Source organism: Sapajus apella, unplaced genomic scaffold (assembly GCF_009761245.1).
Source record: "Sapajus apella isolate SASKATOON/1434 unplaced genomic scaffold, GSC_monkey_1.0 scaffold6, whole genome shotgun sequence".
Classification (NCBI taxonomy): Eukaryota; Metazoa; Chordata; class Mammalia; order Primates; family Cebidae; genus Sapajus; species Sapajus apella.
This window is the reverse complement of record NW_022436946.1, coordinates 59,392,113-59,401,253: the sequence shown is the minus strand read 5'-3', so window position 1 is coordinate 59,401,253 and position 9,141 is coordinate 59,392,113. Positions and strand designations below refer to the sequence as shown.

Below are 9,141 nucleotides of genomic sequence, written 5' to 3'. Positions count from 1 at the left end.
TAGCTGGGCATGGTGGCATGCATCTGTAATCCCACCTACTCAGGAGGCTGAGGCAGGAGAATTGCTCGAACCTACGAGAAGGAGGTTGCGGTGAGCTGAAATTGCACCACTGTACTCTGGTCTGGTCTGAGACTCAGAAAGAAGGAAAGAAGGAAAAAAGGAAAGAGAGAAAGAAAGAGAGAGATGGAAGGCAGGCAGGCAGGCAGGCAGGCAGGCAGACCACAGAGTTCAGGCAGTATAAAGCTAGCACAGGGATAGGCAAATGGAACAAAATAGAGAACTGAAAGCAGACCCATATGTATATAGAAATCCATTGTAAGAGAGCTCTGGCATTGCAAATGAAAGGAGAAATGAATTTCAGATGGAATGTGGACTTACATAAAAGGCAAAATTGTAAAACTTTTGAAAGAAAATATGGGAAAATATTTTTATATCCTTGGGGTCAGAAAGGACTTCTCAAAACACATGGAACAGGGCAAAAGACACCATCGATTAACAAAAGAGGAAACAGGACTAGGCATATTAAACATTAAAGATGCTTAGCTGTACTGATAATTGGGGAAATAGAAACTACAACTATTATTAGAGATGATTTAGATGAAAACAAATGCTGGCAAAGATTGTGGGGCATGAACAACTTTAATATACCGCTGTTGGAAATGAAAATTGGTACAACCACTTTAGAAAACAATTTTAGAAAACAACCAGTTTAGACAGTTTAGACATTACTTAGTAAATTTGAACATGCACATACCTTAAGACTCAATATTCCACTTCTAGATATAAATCTTAAAAAACATTCTTGCACACATGTATCAGGAGAAATATTTAAGAATGTTCACAGCTACACGGTTTGCAATAGCAAAAACTGGAACTCATCCAACAACCAAAAGTAGAATGGGCAATTAAATTGCATTATGGGCCTGGTACGGTGGCTCACGCCTGTAATCCTAGCACTTTGGGAGGCTGAGGAGGGTGGATCACCTGAGGTCAGGAGTTCAAGACCAGCCTGGCCATCATGGTGAAACCCCATCTTTAAAAAAAAATAATAAAATAAAAAAATAATAAAACATAAATTGCGTTATGTTTTTACAACAAAATACAATATAACAGAGAAATCGAATAGGTGAATCTTAGAACAATGCGGGGCAAAAACTACAAGGTGCACAGGAATCAGGCAGAATGATTCTATTTACAAAAAGCTCAAAAACAAGCATAAACAAACCATGTAGTGTTTAGGGACACATATATTTGTGATAATAGAATTATTAACATAAAACTCAGGATGGTGGTTCCCTCAGAAAGAGTAGGATATGATTATAGAGGGGCAAATGGAAGGGTTCTTCCTGAGTGGAAGCTTTAGCAAAGACAGTTTCAGGGGCGTGGCAGTGATGGAAGCCAGAATAGTGTGCTGAAGGCTGCATTGAATCTAACAACATGACAAAAAAAAAAAAAAAAAAAAAAAAGAAACCAAGAACATGAAAGATAGCTAATGCAGTCAGCTCATTAAAGAGATGTTGTTGAAAATAGGAGCAGATTATGTTATCACAAAGCAGTGAAAATGATCATTTGCAGAGCAGACTTCTTTCTCGCAAGGCAGAAGGAGGGGGTGCTGGGGTGGATTTAAGAGTCTGGCTGTGATTGAGCTGAACAGAGGGGTAAGAACTGAGCTGTAGCCTGGGAGCCTTTCTCATAAAAACGGAGATTTAGGAGTCTTCTTCGTTGGTTGCCCAAAGACTGTGTGCCCACATGGAGATGAGCAAGCCGCTCAGCCACTGCCTGCTTTGGCTTTCATGAGGCCTCCTGCCAGGAATCCCCATTAATCAAAGTCTGGGAACAAAAGCAGACCAGTCAGTTCCCAGTAGCACTCACATGTCTTGCAGGCTGGCTGGGGCTTTCTGTTTCTTTCAGCATGATTGCTCTGACTGCCCACACATATAACTTAAAATCCCATCTCAGTGTGACTTTATGGTGATGTTTTAAAAGCCTCTCAGGAAAACTGAGCATTTACGTCGTTGGAAGTTTATTCAAGGGACTAGCTAGGAAAACAATGTGGAAAAGTACAAGAGAGAAATGATCACATTGAAAGGTCATGTGTACAAACCTTGACTTTGGGGGTTACCTGGGAACTCATTAATAACCTGCCTGGAGAGAAACCTGAAGATACAAGTCAGCAGAGAAAGGAAATGTGTTCTTCTATCAGCTCCAGGTGGGGAGCAACAGGAATAGGGCACATTAGGTGGGGAGCAATCAGAACTGGGCGTGGTGGCTCACACCTGTAATCCCAACACTTTGGGATTACTGGAGGACTGTTTGAGCCCAGTAGTTCAAGACCAGCCTTGACCTCATCTGTGTTAAACATAAAAAAATTAGCTGGGTGTGGTTGTGCACACCTGTAGTCCCAACTATTCAGGAGGCAGAGGCAGAAGGATTGCTTGAGCCCAGGAGTTCAAGGCTGCAGTGAGCTATGATTGAGCTACTGCATTCCATCCTGGGTGACACAGCAAGACCCTATCCCAAGAAAAAAAAATCTGGAGAAGGTCAAAGGACTCTCAGAAGAGAGATTTCACACCCTGTTAGGTAAAACTGCAGCTATGACTATGGGGTTGGGGAAATTTCAGAAGCAGTAGGAGAAAAGAACTTCCCCTCTATAGTGTGGGAAGAGGCTCTTGGGATTTCTCCAACCTAATGACCCCTGAAGGAGAGAGGAAAACAAACATCTTAAGGAAAAGGAAGACATCACCATGTTTCTTTTCTCCTGGAAACCAGGCCTGTTTCAGTGGGAATAGGAAAAGTCAGGTTTGTGATAAACTTGACCCAAAACCTCAGGTAAGATTGAAACTCCATTTTAGGGTGCTGCCTGCCTCCTCCTCCACCTCTCTGCCTTTGGAGAGCAGACACCTGTCCATGCTTCTTCAAAGGGTGGAATGAGATCCCATCCATCTGTACATGTATTCAACAGTAGTTTATTGGATGCTTCCTGTGTTCAGGGAGCTCTTCTAGGTACTGAAGAAGTGGCTGTGAATGAAAATAGACAGAACCAGACTGAGATAATGGTATGTAAAGTGTGATACGAATATGAGGGTCAGGTTCGCCCAGCGGTTTCGCTGTTTCCATATGGGATGATTCCAACAAGCTACTTACAGTCAAGCTGTTAGGAATAAAGGCTTCCTTTCCCCTCTCTAGCTACTCCAATGAATCTGGGTCATTCATCATTGTTCAGCTCGCACTGAGCAGCCCCAGTTAAGTGAGCTGAGCTATGACGGTTTTTTTTTTTAATTTAATTATTTATTTTTATTTATTTATTTTTTGAGATGGAGTCTCGCTCTGCCGCCCGGGCTGAAGTGTAGTGGCGCGATCTCAGCTCACTGCAACCTCTGCCTCCCAGGTTCAAGCGATTCTTCTGTCTCAGCCCCCTGAGTAGCTGCGATTACAGGTGTGTGCTACCACGCCCAGCTAATTTTTGTATTTTTAATAGAGACGAGATTTCACCATGTTGGCCAGGCTGGTCTCTAACTCCTGACTTCAGATGATCCACCCACCTCGGCCTCCTAAAGTGCTGGAATTGCAGGCGTGAGCCACCGCGCCCGGCCAAGTGAGCTATAGTTATATTGAAACATCCACTTGGCCACGAATTGTGTGAGGGTGGGAGGTTTCTACTGCAATTCTCCTCCCCTTCCAATACACCTCCTGGCACCACCCATCCCCCTCCCCTCCCCCCCGCGCCGCGGGAAACCTCACCCTACTGTAGGCCCCCTTCCTCCCACTCTTCAGAGGGTGGCGGCCCCAGCCAGGAGCGGGCTGCAGACTAGGGCCAGCCCCAAGGCCTCCGGGGCGCCACCTTTCTCGCGCGAGGGCCCCCGCCGTGCCCCGGCTCGCCGCTGGGGGGCGCTGCGGCCCGGGCGTAGGAGCAGCTGGCGGAGCGGGGCGGGGCCAGCGGGACTGGGCGGAGGGCCCTGCAGCGCCGGGAGCGGCGGGCTTGGCCACAGGTAACCCGCCCGAGCAGCGAGCGCTGCCTGGCGCGCGGGCGGCTGGAGGCGCGGCGCTGCGCGGCGCCGAGGCCCTGGGGCCGCGGGAGCCAGCGGGAGCCCGTCCCCATCGTCGCCCCTCGCCCCCACCCTGTCGTCAGCCTCGGTCCCTGCAGCGTGGACGTCCGGCGCGGGAGAGAAAGGTACCGGGCGACCTCGCCGGCTCTCTGGGACCCCTGCTTACCCCGGGGTGGGTGCCTCAGGTCTGGGAGGACGCTGTCGGGGACAGGGGGCGCTGCTCCCTCAGCACCTCAGGACCGCCGACTGCCCGCGGGGGATACCCGGACACCGCGCCTGGCCCCCTGGCCTGCGGCCTCCGAAAACGCCCGGCGCGAGGGTTTCCCCCCGGGGCGCCTCCCTCTCTGCCTCGCCTCAGTTGCCTCCCTGGAATCTGGAACTTCAGGTGGGGGATGTGGAGAACTTTCTTCTGCGGCTCGTCTCTCGTTTTCCTGCTCGCTCCCAGTTTGAAGGAAGGGCGATGGGGGCGGGGGTCCGAGTACCCCGCGGTCTGCGGTGCGGAGAAGGGCCGGTCCCGGGCCTGCAGCCGCCTCCGAGTAACCCCATCCCTTCCGCCCTGGACGACTGCACGGGGGTGCAGGTGCAGGAGAGGGGCCGAGACCCCGCAGGAGACCCATCGGCGAAGGCTCAGCAAGTGGCATCTCCCAGGGTCCAGGGAGCCGGCGTGCTGTCTAGTTTGGGTCCAGACCTCAGCTCAACCGAGCTTATCTTGGGCATTGAGGTGTGTTGCTTCCGGTAGATCTGGGCGGGGGGGTGCAGCGGGGGAAATGCAGCGTTATTTGTGACTCAAGAGGGACGTGAACGTCTCAAAGCTGGTCAAGAATGTTTCCCCCGAGGTATCATGAGATGGGTCACGCGGTAGCAAAGAGCCACTTTAAGGTCGTGAGACTTGAGTTTTGACTCCACCACTTGTTAGGTGTGTAACTTGAAAAACTCACTTCTTTAAACCTTAGTTTTTAGAACTGTAAACCGCAGGTATTGTGCGTAACCTCGTGGTATTGTGTTCATGCAGTGAAGTGATGTGAACGAAATGCTTGGCATGTTCTCTTGTGTGTTAGATACCGTTTGTGAACCTGTTCGGCAAGGAATTCATTCATGCTTGCGTTCTGTTAGGCCAGTGTAAGTGGAAAGAGCTTGGGCAGTGAAAACAAACACACCTGGGTCCAAGGTGGTCCCATCCATGGTGTACTGATTGGGGGTTTCTCATCCCCAAAATAGCAATAGCAACCTTGGTGCAGTTTTTGTTGTTTGTTTGTTTGTTTTGAGACAGTCTCGCTCTGTTGCCCAGGCTGTAAGCCTTGACCTCCCTAGCTCAAGCGATCCTCCCACCTCAGCCTGGGACCACCACATTTGGCTAATTATGATTTTTTTTTTTTTTAAATTTTACTAGAGACAGAGTCTCACTGTGTTGCCCAAGCTGGCCTCAATCTGCTTCTGCCTCAGCCTCCCAAAGTTTTGGGATTACAGGTGTGAGCCACCGTGCTGGCCTGCAGCCTTGTTCTTAAGTGTAGTAGATGTGTCTATACTGATACATGTTACACTTCCTCTGTCATCTTAATTTGTTTAGCATATGGTAACAAAAAAGTCTTTTAAAAATTAGGGATACAAGGCTCACGCCTGTAATCTCAGCACTTTGGGAGGGCGAGGTGGGTGGGTCACCTGAGGTGGAGAGTTCGAGACCAGGCTGACCAACATGGAGAAACTCCATCTCTACTAAAAATACAAAATTAACTGGGTGCGGTCGCATATGCCTTTAATCCCAGCTACTTGGGAGGCTGAGGCAGGAGAATCGCTTGAACCCAGGAGGCAGAGGTTGTGGTGAGCCAAGATCGTGCCATTGCACTCCAGCCTGGGCACCATGGGGAGCATTTCTGCCCTCTAGGTCCTACTGGAGATGGGGGGTGGGTAGAAGAGGGATGAAAGGGAATTAAGAGACCAGAAAACAACTAATTGTAGTGTTGGGAGGTATAAACCAATGGTAATTTTTAAAAATGCGAATTTATTAACTCCTTGTTTTTTTATGGTGGCACCGAAAATTAATCTTAGTCTTTCACTTAAACTCATCAGCCTCCCCAGAGGCTTTCCAGATAAGCATATGCTCCACGTAAAAGCAGACTGCCTGTGATCCAACTGAGCTTAGAGACTAGGCACATTTCCAACTCCCAGGCCCTCCTTCTTGTATAGAAGTTTTGGTGCTGCCACTGTGAAATACATCATACACTCAGGCAGTATAAACCTTAGAGTGAAATTTAAAAATAGCAGTAGATCACACCCAAGTACATGTCACCAGGCTGAAGAACTAGAACATCCCCAGGCCCCTGGAGCCCCTGAGTACTCCTCTCCATGGCCATCCACTCACTTCTCACCTCCCACACATGGAACCAATATTCTGGATTTTGTGTTAATTTTTTCCCTTGCTTATATGAAAAACTCTGAGGAAAGGAAGTTTCCCAATCAGCATTTCTACAATAACCTGGAGCATTCTTTTCTTTTTTTCTCAAGGAGCATTCTTATTGAACTTAAAAGCAGGGTATTGAGGGTAAAATACAAACCACAAAAAAGCCGAAAGTCTCAAAGTGCAGGGATCTTTTAGTCTATCTTCTTCCAGGTTTCTCCTGTCTCGCTGGCACGGATCCCAAGGGTGTGTTCTGTCTGTGTAGGAGAGACCTGGTCTCTTCCAACATAGCTTGGAGGCTATAATTTTGAAAGCTTTACTTGAGTCCCTAAGAAGTGGGAAAACAGTAATTTGGGTGCATGTGTTTTAGAAGCTTTTTTAAAAAATACAAATTATCCAGAATACATTGTGTGGGATTTGAAGGATTAAGCTAACAGTGACCTTTAAAAATAATCTTAACCCGAATTCCTCTTTTCCTGGTTGGTATATTTGTGTTATGGTCTTTAAGTTATTTCTTCAAGGTCACATGGCTTGCTTTGGCGAATCTTACACTATTCTATTACTTCTTGGTTTAAGCAAAGATTCCCAAACTTGGTTTCATGGAGCCCTTAGTGTCTGAGTAATTTTTTCACAATTCCCCTAGGCTTCAGTAGTTAGTAGTTAGGTTCAAACAACTTAGTATTTACTTAGAAGTCATTTGAAAAAATAATATAAACTGAGAGAAAAAATGTTTTACATTATTTAAAGTCACGGTTACTAACAGGATGTATGCGCCTGTGTACTTCTCAAACCTTGGGATCATGTTGGACACCGCCGCTGTGATTTCCTGTTTCACATTAATATTTCCGCAGCACTTGCCTTTTATCACAGCAACCACAGAAAACCCAGCTTTGCAAAGATGTGTTGTCATTGATAGGAATGTAACCTGATCTGCTGTTGAAACTGCAAGCTACCTCCGGTTAGTAGGTTCAGCAGTGTCCAGACATGTTCGGTGTACTATTTCCATTGAAATTTTTGAATTTTCTACATTACCCCTTTGAATTTGCTATAGTTGCAAAACACCCACTCAGGGGGTCCAAAATAGGAAACTTTGAAAACATCATGCTAGGTAAAATAAGCTAGTCACAGAAGGGACAATATTGTATGATTCCACTTGTATTAGGTACCTAGAGTAGTCATATACACAGAGACAGAAAGTAAAATAGTGGTTACCAGGGGCTAGGGGAAGGATAGAATAGGGAATTCATGTACTGTTTTTACAACTTCTCTGTGAGACTAATTTATTTCAAAATAAAGCTTTAAAAAAATTTTTTAAAAAACTAGTTCTGTTGATGGTGCCCCACTGCTGGACTGTACGAAGGCACTGAGGTTAGGGTCAGCAGCAGAGAAAAGCTTAGGGGTGACGTTACCTCTCTTTCCCAGCTCTTCCTCATCCCATCAAGAGGGAAGACATGGAAGAAATAGCTATGCTGTCTCTCTTTTATAGGGAAGTGTCTGCATTATTTATTAGTAGGTTCCTGTATAAACCTGAGGGTCAGTTATTGAATTTCCCACTAAGAGAGAAATTCTTAACCTGGGGTTCAGGGGTGGGCTACAGATACTCTAACATCTCCCCAAATTATGTATATTTGAGTGAATGCTCTTATGTATGTTTGAAGGGGAAGAAGTTCCATAGCTTTCATCAGATTCTCAAATGGTTCCCTAAGTGAAGAAAGGTTAGTAAGTGCTACAAGGAAATATTTACAGAGCCCTACCCAGCCCCACCCCATAATAGGCCGTTTATTTGGGTGTCTTATCCCATTTCAGTTCTCTGGCATATCTTTCCCCCACCAGCTATGTACGAGAGGCTTTTTTTCTGCTCAGACCTTAGGTAAGCCCAACCAGTTCTTTTACCTCAGAGCCCCCAGCCATTCATCTGGATCCTGAAAACTCCAGGACCAATTCCTCAAGAGCCAAAGCACACCCCAGAATGAACATCTTGGAGTTCTGTATAGGGCACATGTGGAACTGATATCTCACAACTGCCACATCTCTCCGCGCCCTACTTAGGCTCCAGAAAAATATGTAATAAATAATAATATGTGAGGTACACAGCTATGGAAAAACTCATGAAGATGGTACTGAAGTCCAGCATATTCTGCCTTAGGGGAGGCAAATTTAATTTCAAGAGTGTCTTTATGTTCCAAATGAATTCTAAATATAGCATACAATATATCCTACCTTGTTTCATATCCAGTAATTTAGGTGAGCTGTAGCATTTACACATTGTTAGAAAAGATGTTAAGTATCAGAATTTACTAATAAGTAGGCCCATACTCATTCAGACTCGTTTGGTTTTATTTTATTTTTGAGGCAAGTTCTCACTGTCATCCAGGCTAGAGTGCAGTGGTGTAATTTTGACTCATTTGCAACCTCTGCCTCCTGGGCTCAAGCAATCCTCCCACCTTAGCCTCCTGAGTAGCTGGGACTATAGGCACATACCACCATGCCCTGCTAATTTTTGTATTTTTGGTAGAAGCAGGGTTTTCACCCTGTTGCCCAGGCTCTCACACTGGTTTTAAACTCTGATGAAGGGGATAGATAAGTGGCAAAAATGGTGACCAGCAAGCTCTTCTTATACATATGATTCCTCAATATTTGCATTTATCTTAGAAATACTTCAATAAATCATGATTTGAGTCTTTCACCAATACAGGTATA

At 46.1% G+C, this 9,141-nt stretch overlaps 1 protein-coding gene across 2 annotated transcripts in view; it reads left to right on the top strand.

Moving 5' to 3' along the window:
* The first annotated feature begins 3,949 nt into the window (after positions 1-3,949).
* Positions 3,950-9,141, top strand: part of ANKRD6 (ankyrin repeat domain 6) — a 197,635-nt gene continuing 192,443 nt past the window's right edge. The window contains exon 1 of one of the 2 annotated variants that reach the window (XM_032275253.1): positions 3,950-4,171. The gene's annotated coding sequence lies outside the window, so the exon portion shown is untranslated. The remainder of the gene's footprint in view (positions 4,172-9,141) is intronic. The other variant, XM_032275260.1, reaches the window with a different exon arrangement.